The sequence below is a fragment of the Phoca vitulina genome, unplaced genomic scaffold (genome assembly GCF_004348235.1).
Source record: "Phoca vitulina isolate PV1807 unplaced genomic scaffold, GSC_HSeal_1.0 scaffold43, whole genome shotgun sequence".
In the NCBI taxonomy this organism is placed as follows: domain Eukaryota; kingdom Metazoa; phylum Chordata; class Mammalia; order Carnivora; family Phocidae; genus Phoca; species Phoca vitulina.
In genome coordinates, this window is record NW_022589746.1 from 12,431,565 (window position 1) to 12,456,238 (window position 24,674).

The 24,674-nt window shown below is 41.0% G+C and overlaps 1 protein-coding gene across 1 annotated transcript in view; it reads right to left on the reverse strand.

Moving 5' to 3' along the window:
- Positions 1-23,724, reverse strand: part of A1CF (APOBEC1 complementation factor) — a 73,171-nt gene extending 49,447 nt beyond the window's left edge. The window contains exon 1 of the mRNA XM_032430335.1: positions 23,640-23,724. The gene's annotated coding sequence lies outside the window, so the exon portion shown is untranslated. The remainder of the gene's footprint in view (positions 1-23,639) is intronic.
- Between the last annotated feature and the right edge of the window lie 950 nt (positions 23,725-24,674).

Here is a 24,674-nt window from a genome sequence, read left to right on the forward strand (position 1 = left end):
CCATTACTAGTATAGGAAACGTGTAAAAAATTGGGTGAAAAGTAAAGCAGAGGTGGTTGTGTCAATAAAAGATTCAACGTATTCTATTAAGGTAATAACTAATAGACAAACTCATAGACAAGCAGCGTCTAGCATTGTCTAGAAAGTAAGACTTCCAATAAAATATAGAGAACAAGAGAAAAAGGAGATTTCAGAGAGACTATTCATCAGTTGTTATAGGGACAGAATAATTTCATGCCTCACATGTAAGCATGGCCATTCCTGCCCTTGATAGTTCTAGTAATTCTTGCCTATTTCTAACCCCGGCCAATTTCGTCTTTACTCATTCTCTCAAGTAGTATTAAGTCAGAGCTGTGCGCATATCAGCTTCACCCCTCCCAACCTGTTTTAAGGGACGTCTATTAAGTTATCAGTTTCTGTTGCTGTCCTTGGCAAGAGGCAGTGATTTTCTTTCTTTCTTTCTTTCTTTTTTTTTCTAATCCTAACTTTATATCTTGGCTAAGACAAATTTGAAACTATTTTTCAGATATTGGTGATTTATACACATGTAGCATCCAGGTTAGGACATGGAGTTTTACTGAAAACTTTATAGTGTAAATCCTCTTTCTATGGATGCTACAGGGTAGGGGTGAAAGGAAACCTGTATTCAGCTTATTAGGCTAACTGGCTGCTCACTACAGTTCTAGAAATCTCTATGAAACAGTATAAATCCTCTTAAAAAATAAAACTACAAAAGACATTTGGAAGATTTCCAAAGAAAACTAGCCTTTAGGACAACATGTAACTCTTGCACTTTCCCCAAATGTTGCTAAAATTGTCTTTTCAACAGGACATTCTCAACCGCCTCCCTGCCCCGCCCCTGTACTGGATTTAACCCGCAAAAGCAGGGAGGCCACCAGTGGACTGGAGTCTGGTGAGGTTAGTCATGTTGGTCATTGTGTGTCTTCCAGATGTTTGAAGGCAAAGTCTATTGTTTTTTGGCCAAGTTGTAGATTTGCTCTTTGCTGAGCTTCATCTTTTCCATCAAAACATAACAGTTCATGGTGAAATGACAAGTTTTATTTGCAAGGCCTACCTTCAGTTTTGGTTAATGATTAGTAAAGGTAACTGAAGACACTTTTACGTCAGAAAGGTCTTTTGATCACAGACACTCACTCGGACGTTGTTGAGAAAATCTCTATAACATCTTGACATAGCGTCAAGTCCGTAGAAATCAGGGCATAGAAATAAAATTCAGAATTTGCTATAAGAGACACCTCATCTTCAATGTTCATTTCTCAGAAACAATCTCCTCTCCCAACACTGATCTAATCTGAGGGATGAACTTGGATCCCAGATAAATATTTTTTTAAGCAAGTCACACTTCTCTTAAATTTGTTCAGTTTGGAAGAAAGATTGTGCAATACATTTTCTAATTTAATATCCCATAATTGTTCAGATCCCAGACCACTGCGTTTTGGAAGAGTAGTTCCCAGTGTAATTTATGGAGGCAGTAGGATTAAAAACTGATACAAAGTAGGCATTAGGAACATTGGCGCCAAAGGAGAACACTCATGAGTAGTAAGTATATGAGTATACTTCTCAGTAAGTATCACTTAGTCATTAAGAAATGTACTGAGTACCTACTGTCATTCAAGAATTTTTTGACACTAGGAAAATAGCAGAGAACAAAACAAATCCCTCTCCCCCCAAAATCTCACAGTTTTCTAGTGGGTGAGAGAGAACCATAAACAAGTGAAATATGCAGGTGCTAAGGATAGTTTCTGAGGAGAAAAAAAATAAAGAGATAAGGAATATGAAGTGTGTGGGTGGGAGGAGGGAGTGAAATGTTAGACGGTGTGATCCCGATGGGTGGATTTGTGAGGAGACCTGGTGACATAAGGGATGTGTCTGGAGGAGACCATTCTGGGCAAAGAGCCGGCAAGCATGAGGGCCCTGAGGTGGGAGCTTCCTGATGGAAGAGGGAGCAGGCCTGTGTGGAGGGGATGGGATTGAGGGAACGAGGTCAGAAGTGGGAGTTATCAGATAATGGTGGCCCAGGCCATAAAGGATCTTGCAGGTCACGGTGAGGACTTTGGTTTTTGCTCTGATATGGGAGGCCAGAGGATCAACAAGATGTTTAACGGGATCCCTCTAACACTGAAGAGAGTTGGGGCAGGGCCGGGATGGAGGGGAGTGATGCCAACACTCTCGTCCTGTTTTCATGAAAGAGTTTGTGATTTTGTTCATTAGGATATTTTTGGCATGGATTCTGATTTGAAAAAATATGGCATGAAAACACCACTTGTTTTGATTCCTGAGTTTTTTGATGCTCCTACATGTTGCATTCGAGGCAGGGCTTCACTCACCTCTGACCTCACTCTGGTCCACAGACAGCTCACGGGGCAAAGGAGGGAAACCAGTCAGAAACCATTGCACCTTCTGGGCAAGAGGGAGCAGTGGTGGGCCAGGGGTGGTGAAGAATGGATATCTGTACTGGATGTACTGGATGCATCATGAGAGAAAAAATGAGGAGTCAAGGATGACATCCAGTTTTCTGGCCTGGGCAACTAGAAGAATAGAACTGCTATTAGCTGAGTTGGGGAAGAGCAAATTTGGGGAAGAGCAGGAGCTCTGCTGTTGGCATGCTGATTTTGAGATGCCCAGTAGATAGCTACATGGAGAGGCTGAGTGGACAGTTGGATCCACGAGCTGAAATTTCCTGAGAGAGTTACAGGCAGGAGATACGATCTGGGCATCTGGGAAGCTCTCTGCCTAGAGATGATATTGAAGCTGTGAAATTGGGTGAGATCATCTACGAGCTGCGTGTAGAAAGTAGGTCCAAGGACTGATCTCTGGGGCACTCCAACTCTTGGAAGTCAGGGAGATAAGGAGGAACCCATAAAGGAGAATGAGCCGGAACAGCCAGAAAGGCAGGAGGAGAATCAGGAGGAGGAGGTGGATGGAAAGCCAAGTAAAGAAAGGATGTTGAGAACAAATGAGTGATGATATGGGCACGTCCTATCACGTCAAGTAAGAGGAAGCCTGAATAGGGATGTAGATAATTGGATTCAAATCCTCGTTCTGCCTCTGACTGTGTGCCCAGAAGGTTCCTTAACCTCTTGGCATCCTTGCATCCTCAACTCAGGAAGCAGTAGTATTTCTCTCAGGGTTGTTGTATTATGTGAATAAATGTGTTGAAAGAGCTTTCAACCCTCCCCCACTCTCCCCCCCACCGCCACTTCTGGAAGAGGCAGGACCCTGCACAGGTCCCTTCCCTTCTCCCTCCTCCTTGTATTCCGTCTGAAAACAGGGTGAGGGAGGGGCTCACAATCCAGAAAAGCGGAGGACTCTTCTAGGTCTGCCAAATTTCTCTCCTCTGCCATTGATGTGTCCTGGTCCTTCGTGTGTTTTCTGAGCAAAGGGATACTTGGTTCAAAGGGATGCTCATCAGCAAACCTGCTGTATAAAGATGTTCCCCTCTTCTGTTCCTCTGCCTCCAGTTGTTCTAGCGGAGACTCTGAGTCTCCATTTCCTTACGTATAAAGCATGAGGATAATAATAGTTCCTACTTCACAGGGTTGTTTTAAGGATTAAATATGAAGAGATTGAAAATACTTAAAGCCGTTCCTGGCATTTGATAACTGCCCAATGAGGGTTACCTATTAGATTATTTTACTTCTTATTATAATTAATCTCTAACTCCAAGGGGTAAAATTTCAAAATCAGTTTCTGGGAAGGTAAAGTCTCGCATGTTTAGCACGACACATCGTCCCTCCAGGACTAGACATCGTCCCTCCAGGGCTAGATTCTCTTCCAGCCATCTCATTCCCTTCCCTGCCACTGGGGGCTACCATGCTGTCTTACACTTGTCGGCTCTCTGCTTGGAATATCATCCCTTCCCCTTCCCTTCTCACATCTAACCTTCACTGTGTTGGCCCTGTCATCCTTCTGGATTGGATGGAAACGCCCGCTCTGGGAGCCTTCCTTCGATACCCTCTCTGGCTCACATCAGGTGCCGCCACCTTCGTGCTCTCAGGTGAGCCCGTACATGCTTGTACTGTTGCATATGATGTTGTAATTATCTGCTTGCACGGCTGTCTTTCTCGCTACACTGTGAGCTCCCTGAGTGTGGGGACTGTGCTGGACTCCTCTTTCTTTGCCCAGAAGGCTTAGCCTGGCATTATGCTAAGTGCTCAATAAATAACTTGGAGAACAAACGAAAGGCCTTAGACTAGCATTTTATAAAGGACAGTAACTTACACTTGATCTGAAGTCAATTGAATCTGCATCTAATCTCCTACTATTTATTTTTCTTCTTGTTCCATTCACTTCCAGAAAGTTCTGTCCTGGAGTGAATTTGTGTTCTGTGAGAAATGGATGTCAGTGGTTTCACGCATTTACAAATACGTTCTTGTCTTTGGGAGAGAGACAAGAAGAGTAAAAGTTAGAGTACAAAGTGATTGAAAAATAGAGTTGACATTTGAATTCACTTTTCTTCTTTTCAATGCCTTTCTGGTTTTAAATTTGCAACACTGGAGCCTACTTGATCCAGAAAAGAAGAGCCTAGAAGTTATTGAGGGTTCAAGATTTCTGCCTTCCTGAAAGTCACAGGTGGATTGGAATGAACATCTCACCTTGGTTGAGACTTTTCAGTAGAAATTTCCAGAGTTCACTGTTAGGCAAGGTCAGAGCTGCTGTTCCTGACCCTTGACCCTGGTGGCCTCAGGTACCAGCGGGTCCTGGCCCAGGGAAGGTGGCAGGGAGACAAAGATAAGAAGGAGGCAAGAGAGAGAAGCAGGTAGGGGAGCAAAAGCTGACTTTTCTGCTTCTAGAGCTGTGAGGGGGATACTGTATGCTGCCCATTCTTTATAACCCCAGGCTATAAAGCAGAAAAGCATATGGAAAAATTGTACATATAAATTGGGCTCGCAATTTGTGGAAGGAAAACTATGAGGGCATTGTAAGTGCTATTTGTTATCTAGATTTGCCCGAAGTTAGGCAGTGTTGGAAGACGAACGCCCTAGCGGAGCATCAGTTGGTGGCCGTTGGCAACAGAGAAAGTGGGAAAATTTTTAAAATAGTAAATTGGGCAAGACAGACAAAGGTAAGAGAGGCAGGATGGAGAGGAAGGTTAAAGACAGAGATTCAAGTTAGCAGCTTTCTCGGTTTAAAAATGCAACGTGGGTGCCTGGGGGGCTCAGTCGGTGACGCGTCTGTCTTCTGCTCAGGTCATGGTCCCAGGGTCCTGGGGTCGAGTCCCACATCGGGCTCTCTGATCAGCAAGGACCCTGCCTCTCCCTCTCCCCCCCGATCATGCTCTCTCTTGCTATCTCTCTCTCTCAAATAAAAAAAAATCTTAAAATAAAAATGCAATGAAGTAATTATCCTCAACTTTAACAAAAAGGTCCACAAGTATTAAAGGAATATCTACTATGTGCCAGGCACCGTGCTAGACGATTTAGTCAGGAAATAGAGTTTTGTTAATGTTAAAGTTTCTGTATGTATTTTATGGACTTTTTCTAAAGGGGAGGAATAAGGGCATGGAGTGGACGGAAAGACTGTTTCTGACTTGGTAAGCAGAGGAGAGACGTTCCTCCATAACCGGGTGGGAGGCATTGGGGTCTGTGCGAGCAAGGTGGGTGATGGCTTCATGGGCCACTGGGACCTCTCCAGACCCAATCCGGGCTTCCCCAGTGTTTGTGCACTCATGTTGCATGATAACTCTCACACAGCATGCAAGTTGTATAACTGGTTTTATCACGAGTTCCAAGCATTTAATATCTCCTGGGAATTTTACACAGAAGGAGTTCCAATTGTATTGACATGGCCTGTGAAGGATTGATGACCAAAGTTTATGCATTTGCCTACTGATGCTAAGTAAATATTACTGTTCATTACTTGATAAAGAAATAGAAACTAGCTCTAATGTTCTCCCTGGAAATGTTTACAATCAGTCTTAAGTTTACTTTGGAAGTGAATTCATGTGATAGCTCTTTAGTTGGCCAGGTATCATGAACCATGGCAAAATTAACAGAGAATATGCATACATAAAATTCCAGAATGTGGCCATAAAAACATCCCATCAAGTCCCAATATGTGGCATCTTATTTTTAAAAATCAATATATTGGGGCATCTGGGTGGCTCAGTCGGTGAAGTGGCTGTCTTCAGCTCAGGTCATGATCTCAGTGTCCTGGGACCCTGCTTTCTCTCTCTCTCTCTCAAATAAATAAATAAAATCTTTAAAAAAATCAGTATATTATCAGCCAAAAAATTAAGTTAACCAGAATTCCTTCTCTGTTATTAAGGCATTAGTAATGAATCATACATTAATTTGGGCCTGGGCAATTTGGGCCTAGACAAGGCTTAAAATAAAGAAAAATGACAGTGTTTCATAGTAGATATAGTAACTTGAAATTATTGAAAAAATCCTCCTTCTATACTAGGTTGACATGTCTTCAGAGAAAGACAAGCTTACGTTGAAATTTCCATCCGGCCACCATGATTTTAATTTTTCTTTCTTTTTTTTTTAAGATTTTATTTATTTGAGAGAGAGAGCACTAGCGAGGTGGGGAGGGGCAGAGAGAGAGGAAGAAGCAGACTCCCCGCTGAGCGGAGAGCCCGATGCAGGACTCGATCCCAGGACCCCGAGATCATGACCTGAGCCAAAGGCAGCCACTTAACCAACTGAGCCACCCAGGCACCTCATGATTTTAACTTTTCTAAGACCCTGGTTCTTATTCTAAGAACAGGAGCACTGATACCTAAACTTGAAGGGTATTGTTGGTTTGTTTTTTGGTCTTTTAGCAAAAGAACCAAATAAATCAGATAATGGATATGAGAGCACCTAATAAAGTGCTGGGCATTCAGAAGATGCTCAATAAATATTTCCTTCTTGTTCCTTGTCTGCTGCTTTGGTTGACTCATCTTAGCATCATCTGGGTTCTTCTGCAAAGCTATTCTTTCTAGAAACTGTCCGAGGGAAAGAGAAATGCAGTTTTGAAAGTGTTATATTGACTTCTTTCATGTTGCTTCCATAACTGATCTGGTTGTTTCTTGTCTTTGTTGTCACTTCTCAGTAGGAAAAATCCTTAAGTCTTCAGTGTGTGTGTGTGTGTGTGCGCGTGTGAAAGAGCACATTAGTGTTGTAATGAAAATTAGACACAATCTAAATATCAGTGATTAAGAAATATTTGAATAAGTGGTGGTACAGTGCATCTAATAAAACAACTGTTCTAGTAGAATATATAATTCAGATAGATATTTGTGAATAGAATCAAGTAAAAAAAAAGGTTAAAAACAGCAGTGTAGTCTGATTTCACTTTTGTTAATTTTCATATTTGTAAGGCATTATAAAAGGCTAACTAGGTAAACAAATCAGTTTGCCATTCTCCTTTGACTATTTTTAGCTTTATATAATATATAGCCCTTACTCTAATAATATAAAAAGTAAGCTAAATGATGCTAATGAATTGTCAATGAGAATAAGTCATCAAAGACTAAGATGTGGTCAAGATTCTATTCTGGGGAAACTGTTGATCATTAATTAGAAAAAAATACTGAAAATTACGACAAAGGTCCAGCTAAAGAGGCCAGGAACAGAACAAAGTATATGTAACGAAATCAGAAGGAATCAAAAGTAAATCAGTAAGACAGAAAAATCTGTAGACTTGATAAATGTGAGAGCTGATTGAAAGACTGGTAAGTTAGCACCTCTGGCCACCTTGACAAAGTAAAAAGGAGAAATCTATTTTAAAAAACAGGTGGGAAAAATGGATATAACCACAGATGAGAGTCTTGACTCTTGATACTTTTATCAATATATTGACAAATACGGATGCAATGATCAGTTACCTAGAAAACTCGAGGGTGAAATAAAAATTTGAATAAGTTAAGAACCACACACTTGTAATGAAAGAACTCACTGTCTTTTTCCTAAATAACACAAGGTCTGGATGGTTTTATTGGGCAAGTTTTACAAATCATTTAAGAAACAAATAATTATTTCATTATATAAAGCTTTTGAAGCATACAAAATAATGGAAAACTTATACTAAATCTGTCAATTTCATATCTCTGATACAAAGCCAGACAAATATATCACAAAATAGAAAACTATAGACCCCAATATCACATATAAGTCTAGATATAAACTACATACAGCAAAGCATCAAAATACTAATATACAATAAACACAATGCATTTATCACCAAAATACAAAGATTATTCAATTTTAGGGATTCTATTAATTCATTTCAGTGACAAGGAAGAAAAAACACAATCATCCCAGTAAATTAAAACTGGCACTTAATAAAATTCAACACCCACTATTGGTTTAGGGAAAAAAAAAAACCTTGTTAAGTTAGTAATAGAATAAAACATCTTTAAATTGATGAAGAACATTAGAAACACACAGCAAATATACTTAATAGGGAAGTACAGCAATCATTCATTCTCATTAAAGACAAATCAACTGTGCAGAACAATTAGAATAAAGGAATACTACAAGAACAGTAAAAACAAGTTTGTCATTGAAACAGAAATGGCAAATGAAACGAGAAGATCTGAACAATATGAACAAAACTCGTAAGAATAAACATAATGTGAAGTATCCAAACTCTTTACAAAGAAAATGATAAAATTATACTGAAGGATGTAAGGCCTGGATACATGGAAGTTTTATTATTGAAAAGTATCTGTTCTTCCCATATTATTAATCTAAGGCAAACCAATTTAAATCTCAATAAAATTATTTTTAAATTTGACATATTGGGTCTAAAGTTCACCTGGCAGGAAAAACATTCAGGAAATGCCACAGCATGTACTGAGTGTATAACATTCCTGGGAACTGGACTCATTAAAAGTTAAAATTAAAACAGACATAGGAATAGACAAATAGATTAATGGAAAGAAAAAAAGTCTAGACCTATACTTTTGTTTATGTTGGAATTTGCCAATAGGTGTTATTTCAAAGGATAGATCACAGACACTTTGAGAAAAAAGTTGGCCTACCATATCACAGCATATACCAAAATTGTAAGTGGATTAATGAAAAAATCTTTAAAAACGCTGTATAACTACTGGAAGAAAAGATGGGGGAACTGTTTTTTTTTTTTTATTAAAAGAATGGGTTTTTTAATAATCTTGTGATGCAGAAGGGCTTTCTAACCAGGCATATCAACCACCACAAATGAAAAGACTAACAGATTTGGGTCGCCTGGGTGGCACAGTCAGCTAAGCATCTGACTCTTGGTTTCAGCTCAGGTCATGATCTCAGGGTCATGAGATCCAGCCCCCATGGAGCCAGGTCTCAGGCTCTGTGCTCAGCAGGGAGTCTGCCTCAGATTCTCCCTCTCTCCTTCTCCCTCTGCTCCTCCTCCCCATCACGCGCATGCTCTCTCAAATAAATCTTAAAAAAAATTATAAATATCTGTAATGGTACAATAAAAGTTAAAAGGAAGCCACTGACAGGAAGAAAACGATTGCTATTTTTATATAATAGACTAAGAATCAGTATCTGTAATATACAAAGAGTACTTTTCGATCAATAATGAAAATTGATTGGATAATGATTTGCCCACATCAGTGGACAAATAAGCAAAGGGCACAAGCAGTCAATTCACAGAAAAAAAAGAAATAAAAAGAGTTTGTAAACTTATTTAAATATAGTCATCAGATCAGAAAATGTAAGTTAAAACAAAAAACCAAGATACCTTGGCTTTGCCTATTACATAGCAAAATTTGAAAAGATATCAAATAATAAACAGAGCTAACCTTTCCTGAACACTTATTATATGCTATATTCCAGAAACTTTAAACCCAATTCATTTAATCCTCATAAAAACTCAATGGGGTAGGTATTATCATTCATATGATGCAGGTAATAAATAAAGTGAGGGGGGTTGGTTAATGTGTCTGTCCAAGGTCACCCAGGTAACAAGTGGCAGACCCATAATTTGAATCCAGGTACTCGGGCCAGAGTGTGCTCCTCATTACTATATTCAAAAATAGGTGAATGGTGCAGAAGGAATAGGGAGATTATCATATCTATCCAGCTCTCTTAAAGAGTTTCTGTGAGGACCCCCATGACACCACGAGGAAACTGATGAGGCGGTTACTGTGAGTTTGTGTCTTCTTCCATAGGGACAAATGATTTTGGTCATCTAAAGCACTATGGTAACTTAGCCTCTTTGCTGGAAAGAAAATGAGCTATTATCATCTGAGTAGTGCTGAGGGTAGACTGTGTGTGATGGTTCACCTGGACACATTCAGGACCTGACCCCTTGGACATGGTCCAAAATGGATACATGGTCATTGCCAGCTCTCTGCTCTGCACTTGGTCATACCCCCCTGAAACCTCATTCCTCATGCTCCTTGGCAGAATGTGGAGCCTTCAGAGAAGACCAGGTGATGTATCATTGGCAGGATGTGACTTGGATTCCATGTTAATTTCTATTCTTAAGTTTAAAGCATTGGTTCTTTCTTCTCCTTGACTTTTAGCTCTTCTGGATTGTAGATAGAGAGGAGGGCGCCAGCTATGGGCCAGACACCTGATGTGGGGCACTGATGGCTCACCCACACAGGACTTCCCGTAGGCACCAAACACAACAACTTTGGGGGTGGGGTCTTCTCTCTGTCCCTCTGCCTCCACCTTCAAATGTCCATAGAGTTCCTCTTTTCCTTTTCCTATCTCTTACTCTCTTTATTTATTTATTAAATTCTTTTTTTTTTTTAAGAGTTTTTAATTTAATTGAGAGAGAGAATGAGAGAGAGAGAGCACATGAGAGGGGGGAGGGTCAGAGGGTGAAGCAGACTCCCTGCCGAGCAGGGAGCCCGATGCGGGACTCAATCCAGGGACTCCAGGATCATGACCTGAGCCAAAGGCAGTCGCTTAACCAACTGAGCCACCCAGGCGCCCATCTCTTACTCTCTTTAATCCTTGACTTTGTTCTCTCTCCTCCCTTGGTGACAGCCCTGACTAACGAGGTTGCTGATTCCACCTGAAAGGTATAGCCTACTTTTAAGACAAGGTGTTAACAGCTGTAGAGAAGCAATGCTGATAGATGCAATTTTGTCAAGAAACGGTGGTTTTTGCAAAGATGCTTTGGGCCAGGTGATACTTTTATGACTGTTTGTTGATGTTTAAATCTATATACCATCTTAGGGGCGCCTGGGTGGCTCAGTCGTTAAGCGTCTGCCTTCGGCTCAGGTCATGATCCCAGGGTCCTGGGATCGAGCCCCGCATCGGGCTCCCTGCTCCGCGGGAAGCCTGCTTCTCCCTCTCCCACTCCCCCTTCTTGTGTTCCCTCTCTCGCTGTCTCTCTGTCAATTAAATAAATAAATAAAATATTAAAAAAAAATAAATCTATATACCATCTTATTTGGAGTCATTTGAAGTCCTAGATAGAGTAACTTGAAATAGCAAAACCTAAGACACTAGGGAAATTGCACTGTTGTAAAAATATCTATGGAGAAAATAAAACTATACCAGACAAAATTCCATTGGAACTACTGACTTAAAGTTATCAGAAAAAAGGAACAAGCAGACGTATAATAGACAAATGACTGTATTGTAATTTTTGTGTGTGTCCTTGTCTGTGCAGATATGTATATACATACTTATCTACATACACACACTCGCCTGGACTAAATCTCAGCATTACAAACATGCAAGGAGTGAGAGGTGTGTCCTTCTAATTTTTTTCTTCTTTTTATTTTTTTAAGTACTAATTCAAAATCAGGAATCAGATACAATCTCATTTGAAAAGAAAAAGTTACCCAAACTCTTGGGAGAGTTAAGCATGTCCATCTGGTGCACAGATCATCATTCTTGCAAAACAGTCCTGACACCTAGACATCCATTTTGTTTTGTTTGAGGGGAAGTTAATTTCAAATAGAACCATATATTTTCATTTAAAAACTGTATTTAAAATGGCATAATTTGTGTTCCAGTGGGAATACCTCCCACTTTTTAGCATATTCTGAAGTAGATAGAATAGAGTAGGAACATTTGATCTGCTTCAAAAGACATTTCACATTTATTTGCTTAAAATGCCCTTTAAATTATCAACAAGAAGCCATTAAATCCCTGGGATTTAGCTTGAAACTGTGAATTCCACAAGGAAATGCAGGCGAGAAATCATTAACCTACACATGCTTTGTCAAAATAGAACTTTCAGATTTAACTGCAAGCATTCCTGGATTTTAGTAAGTCATATTCACTCTGTTAAATCTCCCCCTCCTGAGTTTTTAAAAAAGATTTTATTAGAGGGAACACGTGCGTGAGCACGAGTGGGGTATGTGGGTGGGAGGGGCAGAAGGACAAGCAGACTCCCTGCTGAGCGGGGACCCCACCCGCCACAAGCAGGGCTTGATCCCTGGACCCAGGGATCATGACCTGATCCAAAGGCAGACGCTTAACCGACTGAGCCACCCAGGCACCCCTTATCATGCTCCAAAAAACAACTTTACTGTAATCTTCTGCTCAGAGGTTGTGTCCAGTTTGAATGAATTCCTTAATCGTGACTTGCCATAACTTGCTAAGCAGGGCCCTATCCTTAAAATATCGTACCACTATACAGCATACTCCAAACTGGCACTAAAAATAAAATCATTTAAGAATAGCTTTCGTCAACACGAGCTGACAGCAGATAAGAGATGCAGGAGCTATGGAGAAAGAGCAGACTCCCTGCCTGGCTTTACATAATAATCACTTGCACTGGGGCAGCATCCTCCCCACCCTAGAGGGATTCAGATTCACCTGGTCTGGGAGAGGGGCCTGGAAATGGTTAGTTGTAAGCCTCCAAAGTGGTACTGATTGGCAGCTAAGTTGAGAACTGCTGAATGAAGCTCGAGTCTATACGTGTTAAATGTCAAAACAAAACAATGAACAGTAATTGAATTTATCCCACCTGCTAAAGAGACGGGATAGATATCATGTAAAGAACATTGTATTAAAGAGAAAAAAAGCCTATAAAAGAAAGGTAGACACTAGATGATAGGAGAAAAGGGGGGATGATTCCATATTTTCTCTAATAATTGTTTACATTTTCATCATTCCTAATGAATAAATGTTTTCCTAATGCTAGTGTTTAGAAATGCCAAAAAAAAAAAAAATCACATACTTACTAGCTTCTGGCTCAAGTGTGATTTGTTTTCAACTCTTTTTCTATGAGCACTGACCAGTAAGTTGTTTATATTCCCACTGTGACTTGCTGGGCCTCATTCCCATGCTTTTTTCCACAGTCTCCCTGGCTGAGACAAACTCAAGCTGCTCCCTCTGGGGGAATGTAGTTATATGGGTGTATATATGTCTGAACTCCCAAGCATGTGTGTGTGGACATGAATGTGTGTATACACACGGGTGTGACCCATGCAGCTAATGTTGGTAGCATGATATCACACAGGAGACCTCTCCATACACCCCTTTCCTTTTGTCGCTGGCTCTGACCCCACAAACTCCTTTCCAAATCCTTCAGCCTCAGCTCAGCTTGAATAAGATGATCAGAAACTCTGAAATACCCTCATAAGTGACCAGTTGTTGGTAACACTGCAGATCGAGAGATGAACACGTTTTTTAATCCAAAAATGATTTGGGAAATCATTAACAGCAGGTGGAAACTGCATGTGTTGGAGGGTGGAGTGGGTGGTGGGGAAGAAATGCAGAGCTCTACAATCAGACAACTTATGAACTCTATACCCCATTAAGGTTCTACTCTGATGGCTAATTTTATGTGTCAACTGGACGGGGCCACAGGGTGCTTAGACATTTGGCCAAATATTATTCTGGGTATGTCTGTAAATGTCTTTCTGGATGAGATTAAAGATAGACTGAGTAGGGCAAATTGTCTTCTCCAAATGTGGTTAGATCTCATCCAATCCATTGAAGACCAGAAGAGAACAAAAACGTTGAGTGAGAGAGAACTCTGCCTTCCCAGGGACATCCATCTTTTCTGAACTTTGGACTTTTACTGAAACACTGGCCCTTGCGTCTCATGCCTGCTGGCTTCAGGCTGGAAATACACATCGTCTGGCCTGGGTCTCCAGCTTGCCAACTTCAGGGTTTGGGGCTTCTCAGTCTCCATAATCATGCAAGCCAACCACTTACAATAAATCCCTTTAGATGGACAGATAGATATATCTGAGAGGTGCTAGTCACTAGTACTGGTATCTTACAGGTACTAGAACAATGACAACAACAGAACCATTTTTGTATATGTACTGATTAGAATACCAGTTCTGTTTCTCTGGAGAACCCTGGCTAATACGTATACATAAATGGCTTCAGGGTGGTCATGTGCCCAGTAACTGTAAGATCGGGTTACAGATGGCTGTTGTGTTCTCTTCACTTAGTAATGATACCCAACTCTTCCCACCATGTCCCACTCTCTTAAGGATCCCTGGGAAAGAGAATTGGCAGAGGTTAGAAATTCTAGGATGGCATAGCTTAAGAAGAACAGAATGTCTTTGCATCTATGTTTAATTTCTAAGTTGACTTACAAATTGGGAAAGTGGTAATCACAGCATGCCATGTAGATGTTTCTCAGTCTAAAAGCAGATGTTTATTCAATAGCCCTGGGACCAATTATTTGTGTGGCAGATTACAGGGGCCTGATGAGCTATGAGTGCTGTATTTCATTCATCCTTGGATTCATGTTATTATGTCTCTTTTTTTCTAGTGGAGATTGTCCTTTTGAACTTAATTGCTGCATCTGGTTTCCTCAGACCAATTTGGAAAAATTAGGTTGGACACTCAATTCTCACCAAGACTGACAACCACTAATTAATAAAATATGTTTGATCCTCGAGTGGAGCTTACAAAAATCCAACTATCTAAAGCTCTATAGTACAGTAGCCCTGAGGTGATCTGACACTCGTAATGAAAGGCAGCCTTATGTTCCCTTTCAAGAAACTGGATTATGGAAGTTCTGATTTTATGCTAATTTTCATGCCTTGGCATAAATTGTCCTTATAAATTCTTTCTCCTTATGTCTAGTCTGCCACTGAGTTCTGATACTTTGCCTTTCTTTTGAATTCCCACGGCCATTAATTATCATGTATGAAACCATCATTTCATACCTGGATTGTTGTCTTAGCTTGACCTCTGGCCTTTTTTTCTAACTCTAACATCCTCTGCATAACACTCGTTAATTTTCTTGACCATTTTATTATGTTACTTTCTATTCGAAGACTTTCCATGGCTCCATATTCTACAACCCTGTCAACCAATGTCATCACCTATCAAACGTACCCAACTTTATATTAACTTCCAGTGGATAGCTTCTCTCTACTCAGACTAGTCCAGAAGCCTAAGAATCAGGAGAAGAAGGGAGATGGGGACTCTAGAGGACAGAGGTAGAAGTGAAAACAGCCTGGGTGGTGGGGGAGTTGAGTATGGATGGGATGCTGAATGCATGATGGAGTGTCCTTGCTTTATTACGAAGTCAGCACAGAACGCTAACAGGTTCACCTGTGCACTTTAGGAAGGAGACGCCTTGAGTGTTGCTGAGAATATATAGAGGCAGAAGGACTAGTGTAGGGACAGGTGAGAAAATGAAGAGAGGGAGGACCATCCCCTCCCCAAGGACAGGAACTCATCTTTTTACTTCCAGCCCCTCCACCGACCCCGGCACTTAGTAGACACTTCATCATACATATTTGCTGGACTGAGTGGAAATTTCATATAGCCTCTCTGACTACTCCAGACTTGGTTCTCTCTGTCCTAATTTTCTAGTGTCACCACATGATAAAACACACAGTATTTTGCCCTTTGTTGTTCATTCTTGATTTCCAAGTGGGGAGGGTGGCCCAGTAGACATACCACGGGATCATGGATTCAGACTGACTCAGATTCCAATGTTGAGGCTCTACCCTTAAGAACTTCATAAATTTGGGTCAAGTTGTTTACCCAGATCCCACCTTCTTCTTTTTGAAATTAGGGATCATGATGCCTGCCTCATAGTGTTGCCATAGTAATGCAAAGAGATAGGACAAGTACATAGCACAGAGTAGGATATAGGGCACTCAATGCTGTTTTTCTTGGCCTCTTCTACCTCCTGTCCTGTTCTCCTCAGTTAGGTGGCTCTGTTATTCAGCAAACAATAGGGTGAATCTGTTATGGGCAGAGCAATGTGTTAGGTCTGTGCATTGAAAAAGAAATAGGATACCTTTTTTGCCTTTCAGGAACCCTCAATGTAGCATAGTAAATAGAATTGATTTTCCAGCGAAGTAAGAGAGTTTGGAGAAGGAAAGGAGAGGTTAAATATCCTAAGACTGCGATGGGGCCCTTGGGGAACCCTTCATGGGCCCCTTGAAGTTAGGGACAAAAGTGCAATACATCTTTGTATCTAACACAGTGTCTAGAATAACGCTGAACTCGAGCAAGGGGTCCCTCAGTCAGTCCTGGTGGACAGATTAACGCGGTAATCCCAAGGGATCTCCTTCCTGCCCTTCCATCCAGCCACTCCCCTTGAGGTAGACTCCAATCCCCAACCCCTTCCTCCTCAGTCCTGATGCTCCACTTTGCCCCTCCCCCCATAATTTTCTCTTCTGAGGTCTGCTGTCCTGCTTGTGCAGGGGACTGATTTGGGGACAGGTTGTATTATCTCATGCCTGCGTTTTTGTCATGCTAATAATCCTACTATTCTTCAATCTGCATCTTTGTAAGTGGCTTCGAGTCCTGATGGGTTCTTTGTTGTAATCATGAAAATAACACAGGCCAAGAGGCTTGCCCTCTGGTGTGAAGATCCAGATTTCTATTCTGCTACCTTGCTAATGACCCAGGTTCCTTCTAATCATTTTATACTGACTTAGTTAGGAGCCCCTGCCTGTGATGGAGAACATCTCTGTCTCGGAAAAACTGCAACAGTGTCAGAGAGAAATTGTCCATAACTTGCTCCACAGGCCAGTGCGGGGGAGAGTTATTTCTCAGCCACCTGACCTTCAATTTTCTACATGTTCACCTCATAGCCTCTCTCTGTTTCTAGCCATGTTCTTCTAGGAAAGCAACACAGGAATGAGATGACTGTTAGAGCTGCATTAGCTAAGGTTTGTGCACACTTGCGTGCTATTGTTCTAAGCACTTTATGTATAATTTCTGATCCAATGCACAAAGTAACCTTGATTTTATGGAAGAGGAAACAGGCTCAGAGAAGTTCAATAATTTGCTGAAGGTCACATAGCTAGGAAGTGGTGGGGCCAGGATTCAAGCCCAGGCATTCTGGGTCTGGACCTTCCTTCTTTAGCAGTGCAAATGTCTTCTCTTTGCCATATGCCATGCTATGAATCCATCCTTTAGATCACTGTGCTTTAGGGGATCCTTTGAAATATTGAGATACTAAATTATTATAGGAAGTATTTGACGTTATAGCTTGTTTTTTTTTTTTTTTTTTTTTTTTTTTTTTGACGTTATAGCTTGTTTTGAAAGGCAAGTGAGAATAAGAGTTTCTAGACTTTATAGGTTTTTCTCCTGTCTTAAAATATCCTAAAGGGCCAGGTACTAGCATTCTTGGATGATTCCAGTTCTGGCCAGTGCACCTGTCTTAACTACCTGTTCTATAGTGAGGGAGAAACATGGAGGAATCTGGTAATTGTGATGCTCAAATATCTTTAATAATCATTCAAAATTAATAAGTAAATTCTTCCTCAAAGATCAGACAAATAGCGGTCATTCACTACCTTAAATTTTCTTCTTGTTCCCTAGAACACCTCCATCCTTGGCCATTTCTCTTCTCCCTCTTCTCTTCCCTACCATCACAACTTACATGTCCTAAATGCTCTTCTTGGAATGGCTTTGCCAGGCTAGTTAATTTGCTAAGTGATTTTAGGCTAATGTGTTCCTGAATGTCAATACTTCAAAGTGTCCCTATCACTCATACCCTGTCTCCCAACTAATGTGTATGTTAACAAGGAACTTCTGGAAGCATACTCTTATTATCCTAAATGAGTAATTCCATTGAGGCTGGTGGAGCTGCTATTTGGGAACATCTGGGTCTCCATTTAAAGCTCCAAATTAGGGCAGTTTAAATATGGGACTCCCTGAGCATTTATAGACCTAGCAGCCCAATTATTCTTTCCCCGGGGGAAAAGGGTGTGGCCTCCAGGTGGGAGGTGCTGTGTCTTCAGACCCTAGCAGATTTTAGGCTTTAGGAAGCCAAGTCATTCAGGGCAATTACTGAGGGCTGGGGGTCTACACTTGGGTTCTTACCCTAACAACAACAAAAAAACTATCTTTTATCCTTGGGAAACTCATTTAGCTCCTCTCTGTCCAATAAAGGACCTCAAAATTTAGTTCCAGTTCCAAGATTCAGTGCTTCTCTATGCTCTATTCACACCCTGTCTGCAGAGTGGTATGCGCCAGACTGTTGGGGTTCACTCCTGTCTCCGCCACTTTTTAGCCATGTGACCGTGTGCAAGTTTCTCCATGGTCCTAAGACTTGACCTCTTTATTGCAATAGCACGCACTCCACAGAACCCCACAGGGTTGAAGGAGTGAATCTCCAAGCCCCGCTGTGGCAGGAGCTATGTCAGCACGGAAGAGCTATTACACATTTCATTATCATCATCATCATCATAGGGTGCTGATTCTAACCAGTGGGCAGTCACTGCCCGCATTGTGAGGCACTGCGGGGTGTCTTCAGGCAAGAGGATTCCTGACCTGGTCATTTCCATGTGCCAACACAGACTTCCGCTGCATGGTATCAGCGTCTGACCTCTGACTGCCACAGAAAGTAACCAGAGGGATTAGGGTTTAAACAAATCTAAGAAGCCAATTAACTTCATGCAGAAGCCCCGAGCTGGAAAGATGAGCACTAAACGCAATCCTAACAGAAAAGCTGGATAGAAGAATGTAAAGGTGAATTGAAAGGAAGGAAAGAAAATTGCCTCAATACCTAAAACCCTGCAAATGCCCAGCCAGTGTTCCGGGAGATAGTCCGGCATCCCTCCCTTCACTTCTTTCACGTGCCATGCTCGAAATCTTTGTAGGATCGTTTCCTTCTGGGACTCCTATGGGGTGAGTTTTCCTCTCACCTTCCACGGGGATTCTCATCCTCCTTTCTAGTTTTGTTTTTGTTTTGTTTTTTTTTAAGATTTTATCATTTATTTGACAGAGAGAGACACAGCAAGAGAGGGAACACAAGCAGGGGGAGTGGGAGAGGGAGAAGCAGGTTTCCCGCTGAGCAGGGAGCCCGATGCGGGGCTCGATCCCAAGACCCTGGGGTCATGACCTGAGCTGAAGGCAGACACTTAATGACTGAGCCACCCAGGCACCCTCTCTCTTCCTAGTTTCATCTAACCTCTTAGTTACTCATCACCGGGGCAGTTATGTCCAGTACAGTAGGTGAAGCTCCCTACGTAATCCGCCCTCTGCTGCGTGAGCCCAGCTGGGCTTCTAGACTCTGCGTGAGCATCTTGCGGTTAACAGCTTTGCACAACTGGAATGAGCCGTAATGACTGAGCTACCTTGAAGAAAGTAGCCATGCTGAATTGACCATGAAGAAATTTGGCATTAAAAAAGTCTAGGGGCACCTGAGTGGCACAGTCGGTTAAGTGTCTGACTTTTGATTTTGGCTCAGGTCATGATCTCAGGGTCAAGAGATTGAGCCCTGCGTTGGGCTCTGCACTCAATGCGGAGTCTGCTTCAGATCCTCCCTCTGCCTCTCCTGCTCGTGCTCTTTCTCTCTCTCTCAAATAAATAAATCTTTTTTAAAAAGTCTAAATGCTTCTGTCTAAAATGCTTTGTAAACTAGAATATCCTATAGAAATAAGGTATTAACAGTAGTTAATTCTGCTGTGTTAAGTGTAGTGTTCTTTGAATCAGTTGGGCATCCCCAAAACAATGATCATTTTTAACTACTGGAAGAAGGGGAGACATTACTACATCACTGAAACTGGGATTTTATAGAATTGCAAACCAGTTTGCTCACTTAGTCGTTCCATCTGGCCAGATTGTCATGTGCAAATTCTCTTAGCCATATTGTTCCTGGGGGCAGAACACTGTGCATACCCTTGCAGACTGGAGGGGGTTATCTTAATCCATATTATGCCCTTCCTCCTACTATTACCAGGGACGGAGCCCTATTGGAAGAAACAAACGTGGAAAATATTTTCCACATGGTCGCTAATACCCTACATAGATAAAATTGCACATACATATCCGTATAAGGAAAAAAAGAAGCTAAGTTTATCTTTAAAAAAATCAAATTAGGGAGCTCAAAGTACCAGCATATTTTAGTCAAGGCAGCCATGATTATAAAAGGAAATATTTAAATTTTTGGTTTGGATGAATCGAAAATATTCAACACAAAAACCTTAATTTATTAAGTTAAAGATTCTGCATAGTTCTTAAGACTGAGATTCTGGTTGGATTGAGTTGGATGCACTCCAATGGTAGATCAGCTCTCCTGAGCCAATCAGCAGGAATCATTGGTTAAGAACTTCCTGCATCTTACAGTATCTGCCAAGAAGCAGATGGTGTTTAGATTTCTCATAGGTAATGTCACTGCAATGGTGCTTCTCCTTTTCCAGATGCTTTCCCCGGGGGGCGTTGGAACTGTTAGAACTGCACTTTACAGGAGCCTGGTTACTGTTTCCATGAATAAGATCAAATGGTGTTTATCCTCCATCGATCAGTACCGTCTTGTTTAAACTGATTGAGTCATTTAGAGACACATCAGGTAATGACAACAATTGTGCAACAGTACCCAGCGTACTCCCCAGCTTGCTGAGGGATGACAGGATTTTAAAAGACAGTTATTGAAACAGATTTGTAACATCGACTGGCTGTGTGATGAAATGAACACCCACCACCGCAGGCTGCCCTGTGGGTTTCAGAGAAAAGGGCATTGGGCATTTAGCTAACAGTTTCCTTGAGCAACATTCTCTAAAATAAAAGCATACTATGTTTTGTTGTTGTTGCTGCTGTCTTTTTAGAATAAAAGAAAATAAGAGGTTTTGTCTTTTTGTCTGGATAAATAGAATATGTTTACTCTTGTGACTAATCAGGACTGTATTATTTGCGTGTAGTTTTTGATTTACTATATCAGTGGAGTTTTTTTTTTTTTTTTTTTTTATTGTATCAGTAGAGTTTTGACAAAGAGCAGCTAATGGGTAAGTTTGGAAAGTTTCAGGATATTTTTTTTGGAGATGATTACAAATAGAGAAATGGGAAGGGGAAGAGAGTTTTGCCGAATTCCTGCCAAGTGCCAGGGATGATGCTTTAACTATTTTGCTATGTCATCTCATTTAATCTTCACTGAATTCTGCAGGGTGGATTCTAGCCCCATGGCACACTCGAGGAATCTGAGATTCAGGGAAGTTAAGTAGCGTGTCTGAGGCCACACAGCTCAGGAGTTTGGGAACCTGCCTTCCAGCCACGCTCTGTCAGGAGATGAGTCTGGTGTTCTTTCTAGAATTAATCTGGAAAGTCTCTGAGAGAGGCATGGTCCTGTTTGATGGAAGATAGCTAAGCCATCAGGTCCCTCAGATGTTTTCAGTTGTGGTGATTTCAGTTGGTTCTGGTTTTATGAATGCTGGATGGGAGCTCTAAAAGGGATTTTTTCTTTCTTAAACTGTGTTCTGAGGAATCCCATTTCAGAGACATGTTGATAGATGTTCCTGAAAGATGTTCTGTTATAAATGAAGCTGAGGAAACGAAACATCTCAGTCCTAGATGCTCAGAAGTGCATACATTTACACACACAGTAAATCCTCAGTCCCTGTGAGGACAGTTACGATGGTGACATGTGTGGGCTCCGGAGTCAGACCACCTGGCTGGGGAATCTGGCTCTTTGCTTCCCAACTGGGTGATATGGAGCCTTCTAGGTAACTAATCCCTGCTCAATTTTCTCATTAGTAAAATATTATAATAGTATCTACCTCATAGGACTGGTTTAAGAATAATATAGATGAATGCATGGAAAGTGCTCAGGACTACACTTGGCCATATAATGCTCAATCAACATCTGTCATTGTTAGTATTGTCCACCTAATAACAAGACCTGCTTTAAAGTGTCTACCTTTCCTCAACTTGACAACAGGGTCACCTTTTTTGAGCCACATTATTAATGTCCACTGAATACAGTGTAAGAAATGTCATATTTGAAATGACACAAAACAACTTGGTATTATTAGCCCAGTTAAAAATAATAAATAAATATTCAGCGTTTTTCCTATCCATCCTGTCAATTCATATTTGCCCACTAAGTTTTTTTTTTTCCTTTCTTTTTCCCAATTCCCTTCCCCCTTCCCTTACACATGACAAATAATAAACTGGAACAGCAAAATGTGAGAACTGTCTCAAATGGGCAGTATCAATATAATTCCAGAAAATATGGCCCTGAAATAGGAACCAATAAGTCATTTGTCTATTATTCTGTATTTAGCAGGAGAAGGCCTTAGCCCTTTAACAAGTAAATGCTCTTATTCTAGTAAGCACTGTTATCTCCGGACTCATGTTCCCACTGTATATGCCTCAGCACATTATCATAAAGGATATTTCAGACCAGACCAACACACCTTTGAAGCTTCTAAATTCTAACAAAAGTTGAGCTTGTCAGTGTATATTTTGCAAAACACTAATCCTGCACAGTGCATAAATAATACTGTGTTCCTCACCTTCTTGAAGATACACAATACACATCTGAACAGTCCTACCGTAAATACACTTGTTTAACTTTGAGCCCATTCTCCTTGGAACTCGTTTTCATAATCATGGAACAAAAGTATTTCAATCAGAGTTTAAGAGATTTTTGGTAGGAATGGATGTTCCTGTTAAGTGCTCCGACACCTTCCTTAAGGTACAGTCGTAGCATATTTTGGATGTGAATCATCTTTCTGGAGTGAACAAAATGATCATGTGAAAAATATATCCACCGCAGCACGGTTGCCCAAACCAACCCAAGAAAAAGATCTAATAATTAGCTATCCCCAAGGTTGAGATTTAACACATTCAAAGCCAGTCATTTTCCATGTCTGTTTTTGTTTTCTTTTTTTTTTTTTTCTTTTGCTAGAATGAAAAGCGAATAGCTTAAGGCATTCCTTTGGTGAGTAGGATCCTGGGAAATGAAATAGCAAGAATTCACCAAGGTGATTTTGGGTGGGTTTATTTTCTGTGGGCTTTTGTGTTTTAGATTTTGGTTTCGGGTGGTTGTGAAGGACAAAGGTGAGGGAAGGAGAGAATTGAAAATATGAAATCTAAGGTATGATAGGAATTACGACCTACACAGAGAAGTCAGAATCTGCCAGTGATGTTAATGCTTTTCCTCTTTTAATTACATTTTTTATGTTTCCGGGGGGTCCTAGGACCAGGATAAACAGTCAACCACAATGCTCCCAGCTATCTGGCCATTGCTAAATAAACTTCTCGGAAACATTAGCCCTGCTCTTGAACCCAAGGCGGTAAATCTACTCTTTAGCCCCAGAAATTGATTACATCAAGAAGCCGAAGATGGCTGCCATTTCATTCTGAGATTATATGATTCTTCCAATATATTCTCTTGTTTTCAGGTTGCTCCATTAGTATAAAAACCAGCCAGAAAGCGCCCTGCATTAGGCTCTCTAATAGAAGAGGATAGAAGCTCTTCTCATTGCATTCCCACTGAGCCACACTGCACAGTTTCACAGAGTTGAAGCAAGAAAAAGCAAAATGCATGGACTGTACCTGAGTGATCAGAGATCCCCACCCGGAAAAGGTTTCCTTGATTATGGAGAGTTCAACGTGTCACTCTGGTTATGCTCTAATCAACATATCAAACTCCAAAGGTTCAGTGGCTTTAGGTTTGGTTTACAATTCCTGAAAGTTAAACTTTAACTCGCTCTGTCCCTCTCATCCATACAGCCCTTTGACCAGATAACTGGGTCACTACAGCCCGCAGAATCTACAAAACAGCCAGGCTCCTTTGTTTACAACATTAAAATATATTTTGCCTTAAAAACAGTTGATGTGAATAATGCTTTTGAAGCTGTTTTTGCGAGTTACGTATTTAAAAAGCAGAACTCGCTGCAGTTTGGGTAACTATGCTTTTATTTATGTGAGCTCCCCTGTTTTCTGTTCTGTCAAAGGGATATGAAGGCTAAGGTAAATTTGAGAGAGCCTTTCTTTCTTCCTTTTTTTTTTCATGCTTTTTTATATCACTGGATTGCATGGAGTAAAGTGTGGAGTTTCAGGTCAAGTATGCAGATAAATGCTGGCTTATAAAGATGAAATACCCAAAGCATTTATGTAACCAAGTAAATAGGGTCGGATTGGGGTGGGGAAACAGGCTTCTTTTTTATGCAAGCTGCTCCTACGGATTTTAAGAGGGCCCATTACTGTGAAAGCGTAACTGTCAGCTGTGGACTGGGTTATGGGAGATCCGAAGCTTGAAGTTCATGGCTTGAAACCTCAGTGGTAACTGTGTTTCTTGAAGAATAAAGAAAGTGACATTTTCAAAGATCTAACCTCGAGATTCTAAGTTCTCTGGTAAGAGCTCTAGTGTGTGGAGGAAATTCTTAAAGGTATAAAGCCCACCTAAAAAATAATTTAAAAACTCAAAGCCCTCCCAATTTTGAGTACATTTTGGCTTAAGGGTTTAGAAGCCACCAGCCCCCTAGAATTAGAGGCTACCCTCACTTGGCTTCAGTTCAAATAAGAGGAGTCTGATTTTCTAGGAGCCAACTATTAACAGAAGCACGTGGGCCACAGGAAAGTGCAGAA